A 25,328-nucleotide genomic window follows, 5' to 3' on the forward strand; every position below is an offset into this window, starting at 1 on the left:
TCTTTTTCACCTACCCATCAACTTTCCATCTCCTTCTCTCAGTCCCTAGCTCTCCCATTTCCCATCTTGCCCCTTCCCCAGCCTCCTATTCCCACTTATCTTTCACCTATTTCCCATTACCACATGTCCATCCTCTGTACTAGTGCTGCCTGATTCAGGGAAAAAAAAAGTTTCAGTTTGATTTCAATGACACTGCTTTTTTAAAGTTTAAACATTTTGGGGTCCTTCTACTAAGGTGCGCTAGCCGTTTTAGCATGCGCTAAATGCTAACGCGTCCATTATATCCTATGGATGCGTTAGCATTTAGCACTTGCACAAGCTAAGGACCCCTTTATTTAACCAAGGCAATATCATGTCTATAACTAGATCTATAACTTACCTCCTCTTTTACGAAACTGCGATAGCAGTTTCTAGTGCAGGGAGCCGTGCTGAATGGTCCGCGCTGCTTCAGGCGCTCATAGGAACTCAATGAGCATTGGGAGCAGCGTGGGCCATTCAGCACAGCTCCCCGCGCTAGAAACTGCTATCGCAGTTTTGTAAAAGGAGGCGTTAGTGTCTATGCAGCTTACATATTGGTCTAACCTAGTATGGCTATTCTTATGTTCTTATCTCTTCTCTTAAAGTGCTCTCCTCCATTTTTCTTTTTTCTGACTATATCCACTGAAATGTAACTCTTGCTTTATTCCTTTTCACTTTTAATCTATTCAACATTCTATCTCCTTCTCTTATCCCCTAGCTTTTACATGTCTCATCTTCCTATTTCCTTTTATCTGCTTCCCATTACCACATTGCTACCCTTTGTACTCATTCTCCTCTCACTCATCTCCTTCACAGTTTTTCCACATAGATCCACTATTTTTATCATCACCGTCCTTATCCTTTATTCCACACTTGTAACCCAGCATTTCCTTCCCTCTTTCTTTCTCTCTCTCTCCTTCCCTCCTAGAAGTCCAACTCTCCTTTCTGCCCTTCTACCCTCTCCTCCCAAGTCTGACATCTCTCCCTCCCTCCCCCTTCTGGCATGAGTCCATACCCTTCCAGCTTTCCCTGTCTATCTCTGAGTTGTTCATTTCTCCTCCCCATTTTCTCCCCTCCACCAAATCCATCTCTCTCTCTTCCCAATTCCCTCCTCCATCCAGTCCATCTCTCCCTTTCCCCCTTTCACATCCTCTATCATCTCTCCCCCTCTGACCACCTCCATCCTCCCCCATGTCCACCTCTTCCTGCCCCCTTCTACCTCCTCTGCCATCTCTCTCTGTCCCCCTTATAGCCCCTTTGTCCTCCCCATTCATAACCCCTTCCATTTCCCAAACCTTTCTATATTGAGTTTTGCCCTTTATTCTTTTACTGGTCGGCTCGCTCTGCTGCACCCCTTCCCAGCATCTACTTCTTTCATTCTTCTCCCCCAAAACAGCATTTTCCCATTTCCCCCGCCCGCCTCTACCTTTCATTTACTATAAAAGTTGCCAGGTGGCAGTGAGCTGCCCTGCCCCCGGTCTCAGCATCTTCTCTCCACTGCAGCCCACCCCAGCAGAAACAGGAAGTTGTCAGAGGGTGGGCCGCAGTGGAGAGAAGATACCACCACCTGGCAACTTTTACAGCAAATGAAAGACAGGTGTGGGCAGGGGGAGGGGGAATGGGAAAATGCCTTTTTGGGGAAGAAGAGTTAAAGAATTAAATGCTGGGAAGTGGGGAAGGAGTGCGGCAGAGAGAGCCGTCCAGTGGCCGGCAGCGAGATGCCATTCCCTCAACAGTGCTGCCTGAAGCCGTCACCTCAGTTGGCATCATTATAGGGCCGTCCCTGATTCTTCCCAATTAATATTTCCAAATTAATAAAGTGTCTTTGCTTCTTTGTAAATGGGTCTCTATCAGAGCCTTTAATACAGTAGCTTAATTAAATGAAAGAACTACTTCTTAAGTTTATGGGAATGGGCAGGCTTGGAAGATATTACTTGCGGAGATAGGCGGAGATGGATTCGATCTCCAGCGGGGATGGGTTTGATTTCTGTAACCAGGGTTACAGGAAAATGCATGTGAAATCATGTTTTGCACAGGGTAACCAGTGAAAACAGTCTGGCAACCACAGAAGGCTAACATAGAAACATGATGGCAGATAATGGCCAAATGGCCCATCTAATCTTTCTATCCGCAGTAACCATTATCTCTTTCTCTCTCTAAGAGATCCCACATGCCTATCCCAAGCCTAAGCGAACAGGTGGAATCATGAGTAGGGTTGCCATATTTTTCATCCACAACGCCCCGCCCCCATAAATCCTCCTCTCTTCTTCTGGACGAGTTCCAGCTACGTCTGGAGGGCCTAGAGCATGCGCAGATGTGTGTGATATCATCCGCACATGCTCAGAGGCCCTCCAGATGTTGTCGGGGCTTTCCAAAACCCAGACAAATGTCAGATTTTAGAAAGTCTGTCTGGGAGCCCGGACATTCCTCTAATAAGAGGACATGTTCAGGTTTTCCCGAACATCTGTTAACCCTAGTCACAAGTACACTGCAGACAAAATGAAGCTATGCCGCTCTTAAATCATGAATAAGTGATACAGCTTTCTCTGTCGGATTATGAGGAGACAGATCACTGCCCAGAAAACCAACTATTAAATTAAAAAAAATAAAAAGTCCACTTGGATGTTACACCTCCCTCTTTAGCACAATGAAGGGCAAGCATGATAATAAAACTTCAGATTGAAAGACAGATGATTGTGGACAGGGACTCCCTTGGTGGGAAACAGTTGCAAGCCACCTGGGAACCCTTTTGGAATTCGTTAACTGCCTGCAGTCACCTGCTAAATTTGTAATTGAAACCCCCTGCAGCGTTCAGTGCTGCTCTGACCCAATGAAGCAGCAAATTAGCTGATGTCACAGCACTGGGTAAGTGGAATTTCCCCTGGATCAGAGTACACTTCCTCCCAAACACACTGCAGCTGAATAAAACTTTGCATAATCTCTGGATGGTGTGAGTCACAATGTGCACCTGGTAAAGGAACACTTTCACAAATGCCAATTCAAATAAATTAAATATTTACTTCACATAACTCATAAATTCACTAGAAACTCAGTTCAAAGTGCTTTCCATAACATATTAAAATATCATTTAAGTGACATGAAAACATCCTCAATTAAAGTGCAATATTTGTTATTCTAATTAAAACAGTTCTCTTAAAATCACTTAAAAATTCTCTATAGCAACTTTTATCATGTAAACTGCCTATACTGTTTGTCTTTGTGTCTTATAGGATTCCATTCAAAAGTTTAACAATACTCAGGAAATTTTCAGCCGCGTACCACTTTCAGTACTTTTACCACCTCTTCAATTATATATTTCTATATGCTATGTTACTTTGTATAAACTGCCCTGTCCTTTCTCCCACAGGTAACCAACAAGGAGATCCTGTTCAAGTAAGTATCCCCTTCTTTTCTTTCTTTGCTTTTGTGTTTCTCACTCTTTATCTAGTGCAGGGGTGTCAAAGTCCCTCCTTGAGGGCCGAAATCCAGTCAGGTTTTCAGGATTTCCCCAATGAATATGCATGAGATCAATTTGCATGCACTGCTTTTGTTGTATGCTAATAGATCTCAGGCATATTCATTGGGGAAATCCTGAAAACCCGCCTGGATTGTGGCCCTCGAGGAGGGACTTTGACACCCCTGATCTAGTGTATCCTTCTTTGAACTCTGGCTAATATTAAATGTCTGTTTACTTTGTTATGCAGGAACCTATTAAAGGCTCTTCAGACCAGGTAAGTTGATTTATTAATTAAAAAATATTGGTTGTGTGCATTACTGGTGCGCCAGTCAGGCCTAAATTTTCATCTGCGCATGCGCGGACTACTGCACCTGCACCCTTTCGGCCAACACTCACTCCCTTCTCTCCCGTTCCCAGCGGCCGACATCCAACTCCTGCCACGATTACTGGGGATGAACATGCTGCCTCCTGGAGGCCAATAAACCAACCACCCCGCTACGCTGGAGAAGCACCTCCTCCACCAAATCTACCTTCTCTCTAGGTTTCTACCTCGAGACCATGGCATGAAAATTCTGGGCCCTCCTGAGGCCCTAACACAGCCAGGCCCCAGTACTCCCAACCACCAGAGCCAGAAACAACCCCCCCCAAAAAAAAAACAACAAAGACGAGCCCAAAATGGACCCAAGGCTTGGCAGCCCTGCACCTGCTACTCCCAGATGGGTTACTTTAATTTATTTATTTTACCAGCTTTCACTTGTCCCCGCTACTCCCCCCCCAAGAAAAATGTCATCCCGACATTTCCAAAACATCTTCCCTACAACTTTCACTCGACCACACATTGTCCATCATTCGATCTTCATTCATACCACTCATTTACCTTTCAGAATGATTCTTCTATTCTTCTAATATACTATATAATCCTTTAAGTACTCGGGCTGCTTGCCCTGATTTGCTAATTTGGAGTTTGGGTCTGTCTTGACTATTATCTGAGTTTTTCTCATGACTAATATTGACCATGTTAGTCTCCTCTCCTGAGACATACCCAGATCCAGATCACAACATCCCTCCAATATACCTACAAACCCTACTGGAATTAGTTGCCAGAGAATGTGGTGAAATCAGTTAGCTTGGAAGGGTTTAAAAAAGGTTTGGATAATTTCCTAAAAGAGAAGTCCATAGGCAATTATTAAGATGGCTTGGGGAAATCCACTGGTTATTTCTAGGATAAGCAACATAGAATATATTTTATTATTTGGGATCTAGCTAGGTGCTTGGGACCTGGTTTGGCCACTGTTGGAAACAGGATGCTGGGCTTGATGGACCTTAGTTCTTATGTTCTTACTCTCACTATATACCCAACACAGATCCATACCACAACCCCTTTCATAAAAACACAATCATATACTCCCCCTATCCTCACTATACAGTACACTCAGCACAGATCCAATCACAACATCCAAACCATTATATACCTTCCATAATCCCACTATCTGGTCACCCAACACAGATCTACAGTATATTGCAACACTCTTCCAATAATAGTTACTATGACAAAAGTGGGAAAACCCCAAGGAGTATGTGTTATCTTCAACAACAATGGAAAAAAATCCTCAAAAGCTATCTGCAGCAATTTTCACTAGCTGCTCTCATACAATCACTGAAAACCTCCCAAAAAAGATTGGGATATTATAGAAAATTGGTGCAAAGAATTTCTTTAGAATCAACATACACACACACATTGCACCAAATTACAACATTCAAGAAATATTAATGAATGTTTTTCCTGTGCTCAGACATATGTTCTCATTGAGACCGTTGAGTAAGCAATCTGCCCACTTTTAAATGTCTCTTCTTCCAATCATCGCACAATTTTATGCTTGTATCAATAACAGTGCTATTCACAACACACTTAACTCATGATGGTGGTGTAAATCATTCACTTGCTTTCTTCGTTAATATCGCAGGGTCCTGACGCATTTTGCATTCTGCTGCTTCAGAGAACCCTGGCAATCTTTCACGGGACTTCATAAGCACATAAGCACATAAGCAATGCCTCTGCCGGGTCAGACCTGAGGTCCATCGTGCCCAGCAGTCCGCTCACGCGGCGGCCCCACAGGTCCAGAACCTGCATAATAATCCTCTATCTATACCCCTCTATCCCCTTTTCCAACAGGAAATTGTCCAATCCTTTCTTAAAACCCAGTACCGTACTCTGCCCTATTACATCCTCTGGAAGCGCATTCCAAGTCTCCACCACCCGCTGAGTAAAGAAAAACTTCCTAGCATTTGTTTTGAATCTATCCCCTTCTAATTTTTCCGAATGCCCTCTTGTTCTTTTATGTTTTGAAAGTTTGAAGAATCTGTCTCTCTCCACTTTCTCTATGCCCTTCATGATCTTGTAGGTCTCTATCATGTCTCCTCTGAGTCTCCGCTTTTCCAGGGAGAAGAGCTCCAGCTTCTCCAATCTTTCAGTGTATGAAAGGTTTTCCATGCCCTTAATCATTCGTGTCGCTCTCCTCTGGACCCTCTCAAGTATTGCCATATCCTTCTTAAGGTGCGGTGACCAATACTGAACACAGTACTCCAGGTGTGGGCGCACCATTGCCCGATACAACGGCAGGATGACTTCTTTCGTTCTGGTCATAATACCATTTTTAATAATACCCAACATTCTGTTCGCCTTTTTCGCGGCTGCTGCGCATTGCGCCGTTGACTTCATTGTTGTATCCACCAGTACACCCAAATCTCTTTCAAGGTTACTTCCCTCTAATACTAATCCCCCCATTTGGTAGCTGAACATCGGGTTCTTTCTCCCTATATGCATGACCTTGCATTTCCCTACATTGAATTTCATCTGCCATTTATTTGCCCACTCCTCCAGTTTGCTTAGGTCTCTTTGTGGGTAGAATTTACAAAACAGGAGTTACATGTTATGGCTGGGTTTCTATCCAATTACGAATCATGGGCTAGATTCATTAAGGACACTGATCATGTCTCGACCACTTTGGGACTCTGACCCAAATCACTAACCTCACTCCTGATCCGATCTGCGCACTCTCACAGTCTCTAGAAATAAATAACACAGCACTTAAGGCCCTCCTGCACCCTCCTCTCCGCACTCCCCCTTCCCACCCCCCACTCCACACTTGTTCTCTCCCTTCCCCCCGTACCTCTAAATCTTCGCCAGCGAAAGTGGCTTCTCCAGCATGCTCCTTGTGCCAGCATTGGATTTTGCTCTAATGTCACTTCCTGGCTCTGTGACCCAGAAGTGATTCAGAGAGGAATCAAGCTGGCAAGAGCAACAGGCAGAAGATGTCTGCGCTATTGAAGATCTACAGAGATGCAGGGTGGGAGGGAAGGATGGCACGAGCATGGCAGGGCAGAGAGGTGCAGCATGGCACCCAGAGTGGTCTGCCCCCTTGCCTATGCCACTGCCTGTTCTTTCTATCTCTCTCATGCTTACTGTAAGGTCTTAATCTCTTTGTGCTTGTGTATATCTTTGGGCCAGAGACACTAAAGGAGATCCTTCCTTCCTTCCTATCCTTGTTTATTTCTTCTTTATATACTGATAAGAATATTTTCCAGTCTACTCTAAGTATTTCTAAGAGTTTATTCTTGCAGTTTTCCCAGATGTCTTGGAATTTTCCTTCTATTGTGAGTATGTGATGCACTTTTTCTTCCTTGTTCTGTCTTTCCTATCTGCTCTACAGCTTTTGCTGGCCCTTAGATAAAGGCATTCTTTCGGACTCTTCCCTGCCTTCCAAGACATACCAGATTTTTCTTTTCTTGCTAGTGTGTGTTACAGCCTGCTATTCATTAGGGACAAAGTTTTACTTGTGCAAGTATCTTTCACCCATGGGAGGGACTTTAGGTATCTGGCCAATCGGAGACTTAGGCCCCTCCCAGTGCATCCCAGAATGCACTGGGAAGGAGGCCTAACATTCCGGTTGACCCAGGGGCCTTAGCATCTGAGCCTATCAGGGCCTTAGGCTCTTCCCCATTGCATCCCAGAATGCACTAGGAAGGGAAACGCACGCCATTTTCCAGTGGTGGGCCTGCCAGCAGGAGGGTGTATGCCTCCCACTGGTCGGACCTTCTATTTACAAGGTATGGGGGAGTTGGGGGAATGGTGGTCTCCCCTTTATGGGAGATCACTGGGTAGAGGGGTTGTTGCCAGGTGGGTGGTGGGTTGGTCGGTCTCTGGGTGGGGGAGTGGGTCAGTCTCTGGCAGGAGGGAGTAGACATCCCTCCTGCCTATTGCAGTTGGGTGGTATTCCAGAAGGAGGAATTGGGCAATACTGCTGCCAGTGAATGCTTCATGGGGGGGATGCTTCATGGGGAGGATTTGCAGAAGGGAGTGGGCATCCCTACTGCTGCCTGACTTCACGAGGTGGCAAGTTCCTTGCCCATGGCCGCTAGCTGATTGTGACAGTGAGATTTCTATCCCGCAATCAGTATAGCTGCTGTGTCTATTTGAAATGTAGACCAGCTTTTTGTTGGTTTACATTTCAGGTGCTTATTGTGGCCCTAGGAAGATGTGTAGGGCTGTCTACGCTCATCCAAGGCCTGTTCAGGGCAAAACCACACCCACATCTAGCCTTGGGCAAGCTTAAGCGTCCCTATGCATCTTCCTCAACCGCGACAGATGCCTACCTCAGGGTATTTTTTAAAAAACGTCCGTCCCTATTAGCTGGCTAGACAGCAGTAGGACACCTACCGCTGCCTACAATCGGGACACCATTTATAGAATATGCCTTTATATGACTGACTTCTGGCTCTTATATGGTTGCTAAATAAAAACCTAGATTACATCTTTATATAAACATCTTACTACCCTGTTTCCCTTAAAATAAAACCTATCCTGAAAATAAGCCCTAGCATGATTTTTAAAGATGCTCCTAATATAAGCCCTATCTCAAAAATAAGCCCTAGTTAAGATTGACCCCTGAAGCCCCCCCCCCCGAATGTCTCATACACTCCCTGACTCCATCCTTGACACTAGTGCTGCCTGATTTGCTGGGAAAAAAAATCAGATTTGTCAATTTAGCAACCCCCCCACCCCTGCTGCTTTAGGAGGCCTCAGACTAGTGGAGGTATGTCAGTCTCACGGTGGGAAGGTTGTTGGGGTTCTGCTGCACAGGGGGATGGGAAGGAGGGAGGGATAGAAAGATGCTGCACAAAGGGATGGGTGAGAGGGGAGGAATGATGTGGCACATGGGGGGGGGGATAAAGGAAAGAGGATGAATTGGGGTGGAGAAGAGGAAGAGAGAGATGATTGTTGTACATGAAAAAAAACCAAGACATCCCCGAAAGTAAGCCCTAGTGCGTTTTTTGGACCCCAAATTAATATGACACCATCTTATTTTCGGGGAAACACGGTAGCAGTTTTAAATGCTTCTTTACTGTGAATCATTGGACTTTGTGTCTTAGCATTTTGTGACTTCAGACACTATCAACTTAAAAGAAATTCCTGATGTTTGCTCACAATCTCTACCTTCTATCTGCATGAAACCCCTTGAAACACTGCAAATTTGGTGAAACATGGAGATTCTAGCTAGATGATGCAGCGATACTGAACATTTGGAAATTTCTGGAATCTTAAATTGTGGTGATATACTGTTGACTTTCATTACACAATTGATGGAGCCCAGAGTTAATCAAGTCTAAACCTCAACAGCTTGAATGATAAATCTCCATATCAATAATAATCTTCAGTCTGCTAATAGTATTTTATAAAATCATTGGTTTCATGCTGTTATTGTATTTATTGATCCTTTTTCAAGGTTATTTCTGCAGGTAACTGAGGAATATGACCACCTCATGTTATTTTTATCCACTTCTGTATGTTTGCTCTGAAACTGATTAAAACAACTTTAATCACTATGACTGGAAACCTCTGCTGGCTTCACCATATGTTTCTAGCAAGCGTTTTATTAATCATCTCATTATTTGCTATTGCATTACCGATAACCAGGAAAATATTTCATATCTTATTATACTGAGATTGCTAAACATATACTTGCAAATACTTCAAAGTATCATGGGTTTACTTCCACGTGCCACTTTCAGTGCTGCTATAATATATAGTGGAACTTATTACAAAGTATTTTAGATTTCAGACTATGGGGCCCATAATAAAAAAAACCAGACATTTAAAAAGCATCTTAAATCAGCACTTGGACGTCTAGTGAGGTGTTCCAGCCTCTGTACATTCAGAGCATGAGAAGGGCACGGTAGAGGTGTGGTAGAGGCGTGTTATGAGCAGGTTTTGGGCAGTCTCAAGGGTAGGTTAGATATGGATGTCTTGCAGCGATAATCAAACATTTTGCAAGATAAACTGGACAGAAGTTGTATGTTTGGAACTAGACCTGTTTTAGAAAGATCTAAGTGCCACAAAGGTGCCCAAATGGACCAGATGGCCACTGCATGCATCAAGGTAAGACACCCCAACAGTACCCCAGTGCTCATGGACCCCCTCATACCCACAAAGATCAGAATACAAACGTACATACCTGTTTCTAGAACGTCAGCATTTGGTATAGGAAAGCTTAGTAGAGCTGCCCACAGGTGTCTTAAGTAGCTTGGTGGGTGGGCTAGTGAACCATAGAGAGGATGATCCAGGCCCATAATCCACTCTAACCACTATATTCATGGTGAAAAATGTGAGCCCACTAACTCCAGCCCCCCCTTCCCCCCCAACTCTACTCTACTCAATGCGGGGAAGGGCAGGAGTCGGGGCGGCAGGAGAGATTTGGGGCGAGAGCAGGGTGGCCAGAGCATTAGATCGAGGCAGACAGGAGCAGGAGATCGGGGCAGAGAAGAACAGGAGATCGGGGCAGAGAGCAGGGTTTTTACACAAGTGACTGGTCCTGAGTAGTTGCTTGTTTGGGATCGGCCAGCCCAGTCGGCGTGCCTGCTTTTTGTTAGTAAATCGCGGCCCTTCCTACTTTGCATGCCGTTTCCCCTCATTTGCATGCACAGATCGGAATCGGATCAGAGGTGATTGGCCATGAGGTTAGTGAATCGGGTCGCAAAGGGATCGCAAACCGATCGGTACACAATCGGTATGCTTAGTGAATCTAGCCATTAATTGGTAGGCATGAGCAGTAGGTGAAGTGTACTAGCCAGCAGTCATAAACTCATCATTTATGCAGAAAAAGAAAATACTCAAATGGCAAGAGTGATTGAAGAACAAGCTCGTAAACATTTCCTCATTGATTGTGGTTAGAAACAACAAACAGCTAACAATTCAAAACTGATGTAAGATCACTACAAAGGCAGACCAATTAAGAGAGGATACAGAGCTCTTTCGATTTCATAACAATGTCTGGCTAGAACAGGGTGGTGGTTGAACTACAGTAGCTAGCAAACAGCTGGCACATCAATTATGCATAGAAAGAGATTTCACAATTGAGTCTGCAGGCAGATAGTTATAACAGCGGAACCTGGAGCGGTCTGTTCACCCAATGAGAACACTTCCCCCACCAACTCATACCTCTCTCATTCCCAAAGAGACACTCACTCCTACGTGGTAAAACCTGGCCGCAGTCCTGTTTATTGAAAATTAACATTTGACATATATCTTAAATAAAATATTAACATAATTTAACAAGCATAATGGTATCACCATAACAACATTGATCCCGAGCTACAGTAGCAATTTAAATGGCCCCCCAACTCCGCCATACAAGCAAAGGTCCGAGGGGTGGCATGTCCCCACATGCCCCATTGTCCAGGGTCATCGAACCCACCAAGCAAGGCTCACAGCCGGCCCACTGTTCATCCCTTGATGAAGCTAGCAGCCAGTAGCTCAGGATACCGTTACAGGCCCCCCCCCCCAATGAATAGAGCTGCGGCTAAGTTTTCACCTAATGCTCGCAACAAGATGCGAAGTCGTCTAGCAAAAGGTCCCAACCAATGTCAGATAGGTGTACTCTATCCCTAGAGAACAAACCCACACAAGACATGTCTATCCAGTCGTGTCTGATCTGCACCCCTCCCCTAGATTCCACCCACCGTCTTACCTGTCGATTAACTTTACACAGTCCCCTCATCTACCGTCAGACACCAACTGGCTCGATCGCGGAATTATGTCAGACCATAGCACACAGGCTCCTCTCCACACCTCCTCAAGGCAAGATGCAACACCACCAGGAATTGGTATCACGTGAGGTAAGCACCATCCGGGTGGATCAACAATGCCAAGCCCAATCAGGAACGAACCACCATGTAGGCATCCAGCGATATGATGGGGCATGAGGAACTGCCCCCAACTCAGTGCAGCACCGTGTGCCCCCTGCCCAGCTGATCTGTCTTGGACTGAGCGATGTACAATCGCACCGTGCCCTCCTCTACATGCACATGTTGCCGCAGGAGACCCTGCACCCCTTGAACATCCAATGGGTGAACGAGTAGCTCACCTACCCGCAGGGCTCTGAAGAAAGCCAGAGAAAAAGCTGCTCTGAATAAGTATTCCTTGAAGCGGAAACTCGTCACCACCGGCAAGACCCCAATTAGACTGGCCAACAACGCATGTGTGATAGGTAGCCGGGTATCTGGCACCCGCGGAGCCACCCAACCCCAAGCCACCATCATCCTACATGCCAAATATCCCATTGACGGACAAGGCAAATCAAAGGCTTTATAAAAGAAGGCAGAGCCCGTTAAGTGACCCGCTGCTGCACTCCGGGAATAGCCTGCATGATGAGAGTCCGCTGTGAAGTCAGCCAACAGGACCTCTGGAATCCAACTGCAGGAGTGAAGAAAAGTGAATAAAGTCCTGAAACCAGCATTATACCGGATCCATGTGGCCAGACTGCTTCAACATGTACCAGATCTACTTGGCACCAAGCTCCACAAATGATCCAGCATCCACGATTCATCCTTCTTCGCTGCAGGCGCCAGCTGCCGAAACTGTAAAAATTGAAAACGGGAGAGAGCATCAGCTGCCACCTCTACAACACCCATGTTGTCATACCAGAAGACAATGCGCCTATTTTGCAACCGATCCGGCCACAAATCGTATGCTACCAGTAAGGAAAATAGCTCCAGCAGGGTCACATTATGAGTAACTCCTCCCACTTCCAGCTCTCCATCCACTTCTCGGCGCACCAGTCCCCCTGGAAATAGAGTCCAAAACCCGCACCTCCCACATCATCAGCTTGCAGCTCCAGATCCAACTTTAGGCTGCTGAATCGGGAGCTTCCCTTTAAAATGTGCAAGGAAAATGGCCCACATGCGCAAATCTGCGCGAATCCCAGCCGTAATACGTACAAAGTGCCTGCATTCATGCACATCTGAGGTTGCCGCTGCCAGCCATCACGAAAAGGCTCACCCCATAGGCAAGACCCGACAGGCAAAGTTGAGTGACCCCAGCAATGACTGAACCTCCCACATTGTAGACTTCCGCGAACCTATGACCAGCGAGATCATCTCCAACAACTGCCGAACCTTCCCCTGTGGAAGACGGGTCACCATCGCAACCGTGTCTATCTCTATCCCTAAGAAGGTGAGTCTCGTGGTTGGCTCTTTGGATTTCTCGGTCGATAAAGGAACCCCAAATTCCGATGCCATACTTTCAAATGTCACTTTCAACTGACTGCAGGCACCCGTACCCACCGCCCCAACGAAGAGAAAATCATCCAGGTAGTGAACCACTGAATTGAGTCCCGCTCACCGAGCAGTAACCCAGTGCAGAAAGGAACTAAATAACTCAAAGAAGGCACAAGATATCGAACATCCCATTGGTAAACAGTGGTCGTAATAAAAAGTACCCTCAAATCGAAATCCCAGCAATGGATATGAGAACAGATGAACCAGCAACAGCCGGAAGGCTGACTCGATATCCACCTTTGCCAACGACGCCCTGCAGCCTGCCTGCAAGATTAGACGCAACGTGCAATCAAATGAGGCAGAACAGACGGAATAGAGATCACGTGGGATACCTTCATTCACCGACTGCCCCACGGGCCTAGACAAGTTGTGTATCAACTGATATTTACCCAGCTCAGTGGCGTACCTAGGGGGGGGGCGGGGGGGGCGGGCCGCCCCGGGTACCAGCCCTAAGGGGGTGTTCCCGGCCTTGCCGTTCAGTCCCCCGCCACCCCCGAAGGACCGCTCGCCCCCCTGGCCTCCCCGCACCACCTATGAACAGCCGCAGCAGGATCGCGAAGTCAGCGTCAGCATCCCTGCGCTGCTTCCTACGACGCGATCCCGCCCCTCCTCTGACGTCAGAGGAGGGGCGGGGACCGTGGCGCAGGAAGCAGCAGGGATCGCTGACGCTGACTTCGCGATCCTGCTGCGGCTGTTCATAGGTGGTGCGGGGAGGCCAGGGGGGCGAGCGGTCCTTCGGGGGTGGCGGGGGACTGAACGGCAAGGCCGGGAACACCCCCTTAGGGCTGGTACCCGACGCTGACTTCGCGATCCTGCTGCGGCTGTTCATAGGTGGTGCGGGGAGGCCAGGGGGGCGAGCGGTCCTTCGGGGTGGGTCGGGGCATCAGGCCTTCAGGGTGGGGCGGGCGGGCAGGCAAGCAGGCTTTCAAGGGGGAGGGGGGTGACAGGCAGGCAGGCAGGCCTTCAAGGGGGGACAGGCCTTCGGGGGGGGGTGCAGACATTCAAGGGGTGCAGGCCTTCAAGGGGGGCAGGCAGGCCTTCAGGGGGGTGCAGACCTTCGGGGGGGGGTGTAGGCCTTTGGGGGGGTGCAGACCTTCAAGGGGGGCAGGCAGGCCTTCGGGGGGGTGCAGGCCTTCGGGGGGGGGTGTAGGCCTTTGGGGGGGTGCAGACCTTCAAGGGGGTGCAGGCCTTCAAGGGGGGAAAGGCAGGCAGGCCTTCAAGGGGGGGACAGGCCTACAAGGGGGGGGGGGGACAGGCCTACAAGGGGGGGGACAGGCCTACAAGGGGGGGACAGGCCTTCAAGGGGGGGTGCAGGCCTTCAAGGGGGGGGGCAGGCCTTCAAGGGGGGTGCAGGCCTTCAAGGGGGAGGCAGGCCTTCAAGGGGGGGAAAGGCAGGCAGGCAGGCCTTAAAGGGGGGACAGGCCTACAAGGGGGTGGGACAGGCCTTCAAGGGGGGGACAGGCCTTCGGGGGGGTGCAGACCTTCAAGGGGGGAAAGGCAGGCAGGCCTTCAAGGGGGGTGCAGGCCTTCAAGGGGGAGACAGGCCTTCAAGGGGGGGAAAGGCAGGCAGGCAGGCCTTAAAGGGGGGACAGGCCTACAAGGGGGTGGGACAGGCCTTCAAGGGGGGGACAGGCCTTCGGGGGGGTGCAGTCCTTCAGGGGTGGGGTTTAGGCCTTCAGAGGGGGGACAGACCTTCGGGTGGGAGGTAAAGTCCTTCGGGGGATGCAGGTCTTCAGGGGTGGGGTGTAGCCCTTCGGAGGGGGGACAGACCTTCGGGGGGGGGGGGGTCCTGGTGTAAAAGAACACAGAGGGAGAGAGGGAAGGGGGGGTTCAAAGATACATGCATATGCCAGACTTTGGGGGTTAGAAATAATGGGTCTAAAAACAGAGGAGTGGGAGAGAGATGGTGCATAATGGGATTTAGGGAGGGAAGGAACAGAAAGGGAGAGAACTTGGAAACAGGGGATGGTGTGGAGGGGGGATAGAGATACTGGATAGGAGGATAGTTGGGAACAGAAAGGGAGAGATGGTGGATCCTGGGGTGGTGGGGAGTTGAGAAAAGGTGAATCTGTGGATGGAGACAAAAAAAAGGAAAGATGCCAGATCTCCGGGAGAGGGAAGGGAAACGGAAGGGGAGAACAGAGATGGCAGACGGATGGTTAGCACGGAGAAAGGAGACCCTGGCAAGCAAGACAACAAGAGCCTGGGACCAACAAGATTTGAATATTGATCAGAGAACAAAAGGTAGAAAAAATAATTTTATTTTCTGTTTTGTGATTACAATATGTTAGATTTGAAAAGTGTACATGAGACAGCTTGAAATGGGAACTTTTCTATTTTTGTGAATGGCAAGGCTGAGTTCAGTTAAAATATATGCTTTATAAGAAAATATAATAATGTGTTTTATAAAGTTTATAAGCATTGCTGGCATACTCGGTGAGGTGTTCCTAGTGTTGGTGGTGGTGGTAGCATGCCAGTGTGTTGAGAGGAAGAGGTAGTCTGGGAAATTCTGCTGAGCAAACTCTGGGCCCATTTCCACCCCCAGTTAGTCCACTCCACTCAACTGGTTCACACACTGAGTGGGTCTTTGGGTGTTATTTCTGGGTAGTTGTTTTAGAATCTCTTCCAGTGGTTTGTCAGTATCTCCTTCTGGTCCAAGGAAGGAAACTTTGTCAACCTTAGCATTGACCTTCAGAATATGTTTGTAACAGCGCTGCTTGTGTGGCATTAGGCTATGTAGTGATCGAAAGAAAAAAACAGACCTTTGCACATTTTTGCACTATATGGTGGGTGTATGAGGAGATTCATTTCCTGCACAGTTAAGTCCATTTTTTCTACTGAATAATAGTATAGGTACAATGAAAGTAAATAGCAAAAATGTTTGAGTAGATAATTAAGGAAATCTTTTTCATATTGCTTGCTTATGGACTGGGAAAAAAGACTGTTCAAGCAAATGTCTCCAGAACTGCTTTAATGGAAAAATGTGATTTTTTTTTTTTTAAGTACTTTGTGAAATTTATTGTTGTTGTGAAATTTATTGTTATACTTTGTTTAAACTTAAAAAGCGGTGTCATTAACAGTGAATCTAATCGAAAAATCGATTCAACAGGGTGAATCAGATCGAATGAAATATTTTTCTCTGAATCGGGCAGCACTATTGGCTACCATGAGAATGGGCTACTGGGCATGATGGACCATTGGTGTGACCCAGTTAGGCTATTCTTATGTTATGTTCTCATCTGTAGGGGCCTTTGTTTTCACTTCTTATTTTAATGTATTTTTTTCCTGGGAACTTATCAGTGTTTTTTTATAATGGGAACAAAAATGGAAGAGAATTAATGTGTGTGGAATGGGGGGGGGGGTAACTAATTTCTTCAGCTAAATAATTCAATCCACTTCAAACAGACATAGGAGAACTCACGCACCATTCACACACCCTCCAACCAAAAACGTCAAAAGAAAAAAACTGTTCGACAACCTCCTAGCCATTCGAGCTGCAACACTTGACCCCCAACTCTACAACCTATTGACCTCGACCACAAACTACAAAACCTTAAAAAAAGAAATAAAAACCCTTCTATTAAAAAAACACATAAAACCAAACTAACATAATCAGAACTGTCCCAAGCATCACCTGCAACTACTCCATATGTACTTCTGATGTCATGACAATTCAGACATAATTTATGTTATGTTATGTTTGGAATAATGGTTACATAAATGAGGTTCAATAAAAGAAAATTTTCTGTGGGAGCATTTGTTGGAACTTCTGTTATCCTGATTTCTTCTATCTGTGGGCTTTCTTTAGCTAACCTACTTATCTGGGGCTTTCCACTTCTGCAGCTGCCCTTTTCACGGTCCACTTTGCGCTTGCACTCTCTGGGGAGGGGGGGTTGGGTCTGGGCTTGGTGGGGTAGGTGTGTCTGGTAGTTTTGTCTGGGTGGTGGCTGGGTGTTTCTTGGGTGCTTGTTGTGCGGATTGGTGTGTCTGGTGAGCGGTCTGGGTGTTGTTGCTTGTGGGGGTTTTTTTCATTATAAAATATGGCTGAGGGTCTAGTCCGGCTTATTATTCTTGTGGGTTCTGGGGTGGGATTTGTTTGCTTGCCCCAAGTTTTGGCCTTTTGTTGTGTATTGCTATGCCTCTCATTGGCAATTTTCTCTTGGGAGAGGCTTGTTCATGCTTGTTGTTGCTGTTACTCTCATTCTGTGTTCTTTTTGATAATGTATAAGTTTCTGTACAGACCATGGTTGCTTGTCTGGACCTTTTGCCATTCTCAATAAAAATACTTTGGAAAAAAAAAAAAAAAAAAAAGAAAATTTTCACTGCCTGTTTCTATTCTGACCATTTATTCCATTTCATGGTTATTGCAAAAAAAAAAAAAAAAAAATTTTACATGAGGGGGGGGGGGGGGGGGGGGTGTCAAAAAATGATGGGCCCCGGGTGCCACATACCCTAGGTACGCCACTGACCCAGCTCCTTCTTCGGAATGATTGCCAGCAGGGAGAGCATCATCACTGGGAACAGGTGCTCCTGAAATGGCCACACCACACGCCCCTTCTGAATTTTCTCCCACAATTTATGCCTGACCTCCACCTGCAGCTGGGAAACCGAGGAAGCGCTAGAAGCCTGAACATTGCCTATTGGAAGAGCATACGGAATTGCAAAACCCTTCCCAAAACCCTCCGCCAATACTGCCACCGCCCTTGTATCCTTGTACTGATCCAGCCAAGGCAGAAGAGCTGCCACCCGGATCGGGATGGGCAGCCTGGCCACCCGGCCATCACTTAGCCTGGGCGGGGGACACCCCCGCTCCCTTCTTGGGGTACTTAAGAGCCAAGTGGCCTTGACCACACAGGGAACAAGCGTGATGATAGCAACAGTCGGTGAAAGAGCACATTGATTTATTGAATTGCCAACAGAGCCCGGGACCGCCCCCAGTACCCAGACCCCTTGTGGGATGAAAGGATCGCACACCCACAGAGGACTGCAGGGCAAGATTCCCTGAACCACCCATCCCCGACCTACCTGGCTTCACCAGTTGGATAAGCCACAGGTTGATGTCCTGGGTAACCTACGACATGTGTCGGTTCACCTCCATTTTGTCATGGAATGCCTCATCGTAGTTGAGCCATGCCCAACCACTAAAACATCGATATGCGTCAAGGATAGAGTCCGCATACACCAGCAGCAGGCTGTAATCCTGCGGGTGCTCCTACCCCCACATGCTGGCCAACCTCAGAAATACTCGCATCTAGTTCACAACATCACGAGAAACCGCACCCAAGTTCGCCTTCCCCTCCCCTTTCATGGGCTTCCTCATCCCTCTACACACCCAGCCCTCCAGAAGCTTGAAAATGTTGATGATTACGACGGAGTAACTGAGGTACTTTTTCTCATAGCTCAGACAGCGCACCCCCCTGCACTGGCCCCACCCCCGACTCCCGCTGAGGTGACCCTGAAGAGGAAGATGACGTAGAAGAAGAGGAAGAGGCTAGAGATGTTGAAGAGGAAGAAGAATCCCACCCCCGGTGGCCCCATCTACCCTTCCCCTTTCTCCTACCCCTTTTTCCCTTACCCCTAGCCCCTAGGGCCATGTTACTCATATTTCGGTCACCTTTGGGCCCACTTCCACCACTGACAACTCCAGGAGTGGCTCCATCCACAGCAACCACCATAGCCGGACACTGGTGATCCTCCCGCGCTGACTCCCCGACTATTCTTCGTATTGCTCTCTCCATGCCACTGCCAGACAAACCAGCAGCCGGCGATACATCAGCACTCTCCCGTACAACGGTGAGCTCCTGTGGGGAAAAATCCGGACAGGGGCAAGCAACCTGCACAGCATGAGGTTAAATTAGCCCTGTGGGACGAACTCCCGCACCCAGGCCCCCCGCACTCACAAACCCTCCCCTATTTATTCCCCCAGTGGCACTGAGGACCCAGGACGGTGGCTGAACTGCTCCAAGAAATGGAGGCGGTGCCAATGGCCATGGGCCCAGTCCCCAAGGAGCACCCCATGGGCTAGCCATCCACAGCGACCACCAGCTTGATGGATCCGGCGGCTGGCCGTGACCCTCCCCTGACATCGAGGGACGGTCCACCACACCAGGTACACCCCCAACAGGCTCAGCTCTCTCCACTGGGGACACCTCCCCCTCTCCCAGGCTGTCAGCCCCGATCTCAGCACTCAACACACCAGCTCCTCCCCTGGGAACCTCCTGAGGTGCTTTCCCCAATTCCAGCCCAGCACTCTTTCTCACTGTTCCAGCTTCCGGGCCACCATGCCCCCTCCTCCAGATTCCCAGTGACCTGCCTCTGCCCCTGCGGGCCAACCCCTTGCTCCCTCCCGATGCAGCAACCTCCCCAACCACCTCCAACGCGATCGCAGTTCGGGCAGCCTTGGAGGTAGAGAATGACATGGGGGAAAAATTATCACCATTCCCACCCAGACCCCGCAAGCTCAGTCCCCATCCCTGCCCCATTCCTGCAAGCTAAGTCCACGTCCCCACCCGGCAAACTGTCAGATCCCATCCGCACAAGCCTCAAATAGTTTTGATTTTATACTGAACTTATTTTATTAAAGTATAAAAAGAGACAATATTCTGTTAAATTGTCATTTTATAAACACAAATAATACAGAGCAAGGATCAACAAAACTCCTGCCTCCCCTCTCCTCCCCCTCACAAATATCCCCTACACTATTGAGAAAACTGAAGTCAAATTGCTATAGAATGCTACATAGAAAAATCAAGCTAACAGAATTCTTCAGTCACACATGGCAGGAATAGTGTTAGGGGAGTGCAACTAGGGCAACTGACCCCTGGTCAGAGAGAAAGCCCTAAGCCAGCTGGAATCTAAAGAAGCACAGCCTGGGCTATGCGGTCTCCAGTTATGTCTAATACCAGCTCTAGCAGGATACATTTTTCAAATCTGAAATATTCTAATCACAAAATATAAAATAAATTTATTTTTTCTACCTTTTGTTGTCTGGTAATTTTATTCTTCAAATCACATTGGTTTCAGGCTTTGGTTTTGGGTTCTTTCTGTCTTCATCGTGGCATGGCTGGCTCCTGAAGGTAAAATAGGCGCAAGAGGAACTGGGGAGGAGATTCCGAGTCTGACACGGGCACAATTTTTTTACCACAGGAGTAAGACTTTTCACTGCTCTCATGGGACAGTAAAAGGTCTTGTCCCCATTCCCACGGGGCGGTGAAAGGTCTTGTCCCCATTCCTGCAGTAAACCAGTTGCAAATGTCTCCATTCCTGCGGATTTACTGTGGTGACCATGGTTTACCACAGTAAATGGTCCCCGTGTCATTCTCTACTTGGAGGCAGCTGTCTCCCCCCATGTGAGGTCTTACTCACCACGGCTGCCTCATCCTTGTCAAAGGAGTCGCCTGCCAATAGGGGCACCGCCAACTCTATCCCGCTGCTGATGGATGCACGTGCCATTCCCACACCCGCTCAATGCCGCTCTACTGCAAAGATCCTCCCTCACGTACTCAGCACTGTGATCACCAACAAGGCAGAAGTTCACGAAGCCACCCCGACTAACCGCAAGCTGCTACGACCCCACACCAGCCATGCCAAAGCTACCTCAGAGGACCAGTTAAACATTATGGCCCTTCTAGAATCCCCCCTAAATCCCCCCTCCCACAATTCCCTATGGCCATGGCCTCCCGCCAATCAGAGGTCATTTCCCTCGGCAGGAAAGACCTCTCACCCTGCGCGGTCCCTACCACCCTCTCTAAACTAATCTCAACACCACCCCAATGGGCGACCTCATGGGCCTCCCAGCTCTGAGTTAGATGTTGCCCATTGAGACAGGGCTCTTGGGCTTTCTAATACTTAAGATGTCACACAGCAATAATGCTAAACAAAATACTGCAGTTGAATGCTGAGCTTATGCAGTTGTGTTTAATTCTGAGCAAAAGAAATGCAACAGTATCTTAGATGAATATATATGGGCCAGATATGTAATTATTAAATTAAGATACCTGTCAGATATGCCTTTCAGATTTCTCAGCTGATAAAGGAACCCCGAATTCCGATGCCATACTTTCAAATGTCACTTTCAACTGATTGCAGGCACCCGTACCCACCGCCCCAATAAAGAGAAAATCATCCAGGTAGTGAATCACTGAATCGAGTCCTGTTCGCCAAGCAGTAACCCAGTGCAGAAAGGAACTAGATAACTCGAAGAATGCGCACGATATCAAACATCCCATTGGTAAACAGCGGTCGTAATAAAATCGAAATCCCAGCAATGGATACGAGGATGGATGAACTGGCAACAGCCAGAAGGCTGACTCGATATCCACCTTTGCCAGATTGATGGATTTACTAGTGTCTGCTGAGCTTTTTTGGGGGTTTTTTTTTTTTGTTTATTTTTCAATTTATGCACTAACTCTCTGACAATTTGTGCACTAACTATCTGACACCTTTGCCAGATCTCGATGGCTTCTAACAAAACCAGCAAGAGACATAAACCAGAACCAAGATCACCATCAAAAACCCCTCTGCCAACCTCTGAAAATGGCGGCAACACAGAGATATTAGACTAGAAGCCATCAAGGTCTGCAAAGGTGGACATCGAGATCTCTCAAAGGTGTCAGATAGTTAGTGCATAAATTGAAAGACAAACAAAAAAACAACTCAGCAGACACTAGTAAATGAAATTACAATCTGAGAGTGATATGTCATAAGGAAACTATTAAAGAACAACCACAGATTTAACTTCAGTCATGGGCAAACAGGTTACAGACTCAGCGCTATTTTTCAGAAGAAAGCTGTTAAAAGAAGACAGAGAACTCGCAGCAGTCGCCAGCAGATAAAATTATGGACTGAAGGCTAAAAATCATAAGGAGACTGTTAAAAGAAAAACCTGTGACTACACCCAGCAGACACTAGCAAGTAAAATTACAGATCCAAAGCTAAATGTTATATGTAAAACAAAAAAAACTGTAATCAGAAAACCAAGAATACATTACATACTTTAACAAATGGAAATAGCAGTCCCAGAACTAAATGTCCTACGAAAACTGCAGAAAGAAAACTAGCTCCATTAAGAGAATATTCACACTGGCAGGATGAATTAGATCAGCCACTTTGGCCGGCCCACCATATGACAAGCCTTGTCAATGGAAGTAGGATTATGTTTCTCAATGAATTCCTCCAAGTCCTTCAGATTAGTGAAGTCTTTAGTGGAGTTCTCGAATGTGACTCTTGTATGAGCCAGGTAGAAAATGCCAAATCGGGATCCAAGGGATTTCAGTTGTGGCCGAAAAGCAAGCATCTTTTTTTGCGCTTCTGCCATCCTCTTATTCAGGTCAGGAATGAACAGCAGAGTGCAACCTCGTGTTGAACAGGCGCCATTGATCTCGCCTTTTGCATGATTTGCAGCAGTTGATGGTAGCATAAAACTTTTAGAATCAGTGGTCTGGGTACTTGCTGTTGTGAATCTTTGCTGTCAGTACACGGTGCGCACGCATCACCTCAAATTCCCGCTCAAATGTAATGTCAAACACTTTTGGGATTAGAAGCTCAACAAATTTCACCACATATATGCCCTCCAACCCCTCAGGCAACCCCAGGATCCATAAGTTATTTTGTCGAGCGCGATTTCCAGCATCATCAAATTCTTGCTCCAGTGTGGAAATATTTTTAATTTGCCCCTTCATCTGCTTTTAATATGCTCTTCATTCGCAGCAGACTTAACTTCATTAACTCTCATTTTAAATTGAGACAATTCTGTGGTCAAGTTAGCCAGTTCTACTTTTATCTCCACGGTGTCCTCCTTTGTTTCATTCGTGACCTCGGTTGATTCATTTTTAAGATCCCGCAAAGCTTTTAATTCTTCTAATATCTCAGTGTTTCTGCCATTTTCAGAGATCGGCAGAGGTATTTTTGACGGTGATCTTGGTTCTGGTTATGTCTCTTGCTGGTTTTGTTAAAAGCCATCGAGATCTGAATAACAGGTAAGTTAAGTTGAAATTTCTAATCTGTGTTCAATCTAATTTTGAAAAATATTGACACTGTAGGGAGAGCAACTCAATCAGGCTGCCATTCCTCTCAGGCACTCTAGCGCCCCCTCGTTACAGGGGAAGTCTGATGGATTTCTTGAGCTGAGCAACAAGAACTGGCTGTGTGACTTTGCATTTGCTGTAGACATATTTTCATACTTGAATGATCTAAATTTGAAGTTACAGGGAAAAGATCAGTATGTGCATGATATGTACACTAATATGAGAACCTTTAAATCCAAACTGACTTTATTTCCCAGGCAAATTTCAAACAAGTCCTTCTCTCATTTTCCTGCACTAGCCACACAGAAAGAGGCCATTCAAAACATGAAGAAATACAGCAAATCACTGGACGACCTGTATGGAGAATTCTGCCATCGGTTTTCTGATTTTGAAAAAATTGAGAAGTCACTTCAGTTGGTAGCCTTTCCCCTGTCACAAGACCCTGAAACAGTACTACAAGAAGTGCAATTGGAACTGATTGATCTTCAGTCTGACTCTGTCTTAAAGGTGAAGTTCAACTCTCTTGAACTGAAAGACTTTAATGCTTCACTTAATGAAGCCACTTTTCCAAACTTCCAGAGGATGGCTTATAAGATGCTGGCATTGTTTGGAGCAGACATTCAGCATCATGAACATCAACACAGCCTGCCACAGGTCTAAGTTAACTGACCAACACCTGAGATCTATCCTGAGAATTGGCACAACAAAACTCCAGACTTTGATGCATTAGCTAAAAAGGGAGGCCAACAACACTGTTCCCACTGAAATTGATTGTGAGTTATGACCACTGTGTTATGAAAGAAATGCATTGCGAAAATAATTTGTACAATAAACCTTATGTTTTCATGCTTTGCTACCTTTTAATGCCCCCCGCCCCCCCCCCCCCCCCCGGGGTCGCCCGGCCCCTCGGGCAAATGTATGAACCCTTTGTGGCCCACAAGTCAAAAAGTTTGCCCACCCCTGACCTATACGGGAGTTCTGGTGAGATATTTATCTTACACCCTTTATGTGAAGTTCACAGCAGTGCCCTCTAAGGTGCCCTACTGCTCTGTTGCCATGTTCCACATCCAAATGGCCTTGTTCTGGGCATTTAGGATTTTGGACAAAATTTTGGTCAAAAATGTGGTATAAAGATAGATATCCTGGTGGTCTGTGTGTCCCAATGGCCTAGATGTCCAGATAGAGGATTTTTTTAAAAAAATTTCTAGACGTATTGTGGTTTGCCTTCCCAAAATAGGCATTTTCTTACTACAGACTTTGGACGTCTAGCGCCATACATCCAAATCGGGCTTAGATGTATGTTTTGAAAATACCCCTCCATGCCTACTATGGAACACTTTCATTTCAACCTCCATTTTGAATTATGATTCAGTTTCATTTACCAAATTATTGGTTATACACTGTATTGCAGGGGTGCCTAAATGATTGATCACGATTGATCTGTAGATCGCAAAACCAACACAAGTCGATCGCTCTGCCTTTGCGATCTTGATCTTCCTGCCTCCCCAAGCCAGGCCAGGTGCATACAAGCACCGGCCCCACAAACCTTCACCTCCGACATCAATTCTGACGATGGAAAGGAAGTTATAGGCCAGTCAATTGCTGCCTGGCTGGCCTGGAACTTCCTCTCCGATGTCAGAATTGACGTCGGGGGTGGGGGGGGGAGGCTTGTGGGCCCAGCACTTGTACGTGCCAGGCCTGGCTCGGGGAAGCAGGGAGAAATTGACATGGTGGCTTGGGGGGGCAGGGAGAGAGAAAGGAAGAAAGACAGAAATAAAGAGGGGGACAGGAGGAGAGAGAAAGAAAGACAGGCAGACAGAGGGAGACAGAAAGAATAGGGGGGTGGGCAGAAAGAAAGAAATATTGGATTTACAGTCAGAAGAAGGAACTGCAACCAGAGATTCATGAAATCACCAGACAAAAAGGTAGAAAAATTATTTATTTTCAATTTAGTGATCAAAATGTGTCCATTTTGAGAATTTATATCTGCTGTCTATATTTTGAACTATGGCCTCCTTTTACTAAACTGCAATAGTGGTTTTTAGCGCAGGGAGCCTATGATCGTCAGGAGCAACATGGGGCATTTAGCGCAGCTCCCTGTGCTAAAAACCACTATCACAGTTTAGTAAAAGGGGAGGGGGGTATATTTGTCTATTTTTATATAGTTGTTACTGAGATGACATTGCATATTTTAAAGTCATCTGCCTTGATCCCTG

At 46.8% G+C, this 25,328-nt stretch overlaps 1 long non-coding RNA gene across 1 annotated transcript in view; it reads left to right on the forward strand.

Moving 5' to 3' along the window:
• LOC117366145 overlaps positions 1–23,889 on the forward strand; it is a 43,307-nt gene extending 19,418 nt beyond the window's left edge. The window contains exons 2-4 of the long non-coding RNA XR_004540497.1: positions 3,386–3,411; positions 3,723–3,749; positions 23,411–23,889. This is a non-coding gene — a long non-coding RNA (uncharacterized LOC117366145). The remainder of the gene's footprint in view (positions 1–3,385; positions 3,412–3,722; positions 3,750–23,410) is intronic.
• The last annotated feature ends 1,439 nt before the right edge of the window (positions 23,890–25,328 follow it).

The sequence above is a fragment of the Geotrypetes seraphini genome, chromosome 8, assembly GCF_902459505.1.
Source record: "Geotrypetes seraphini chromosome 8, aGeoSer1.1, whole genome shotgun sequence".
NCBI lineage: Eukaryota > Metazoa > Chordata > Amphibia > Gymnophiona > Dermophiidae > Geotrypetes > Geotrypetes seraphini.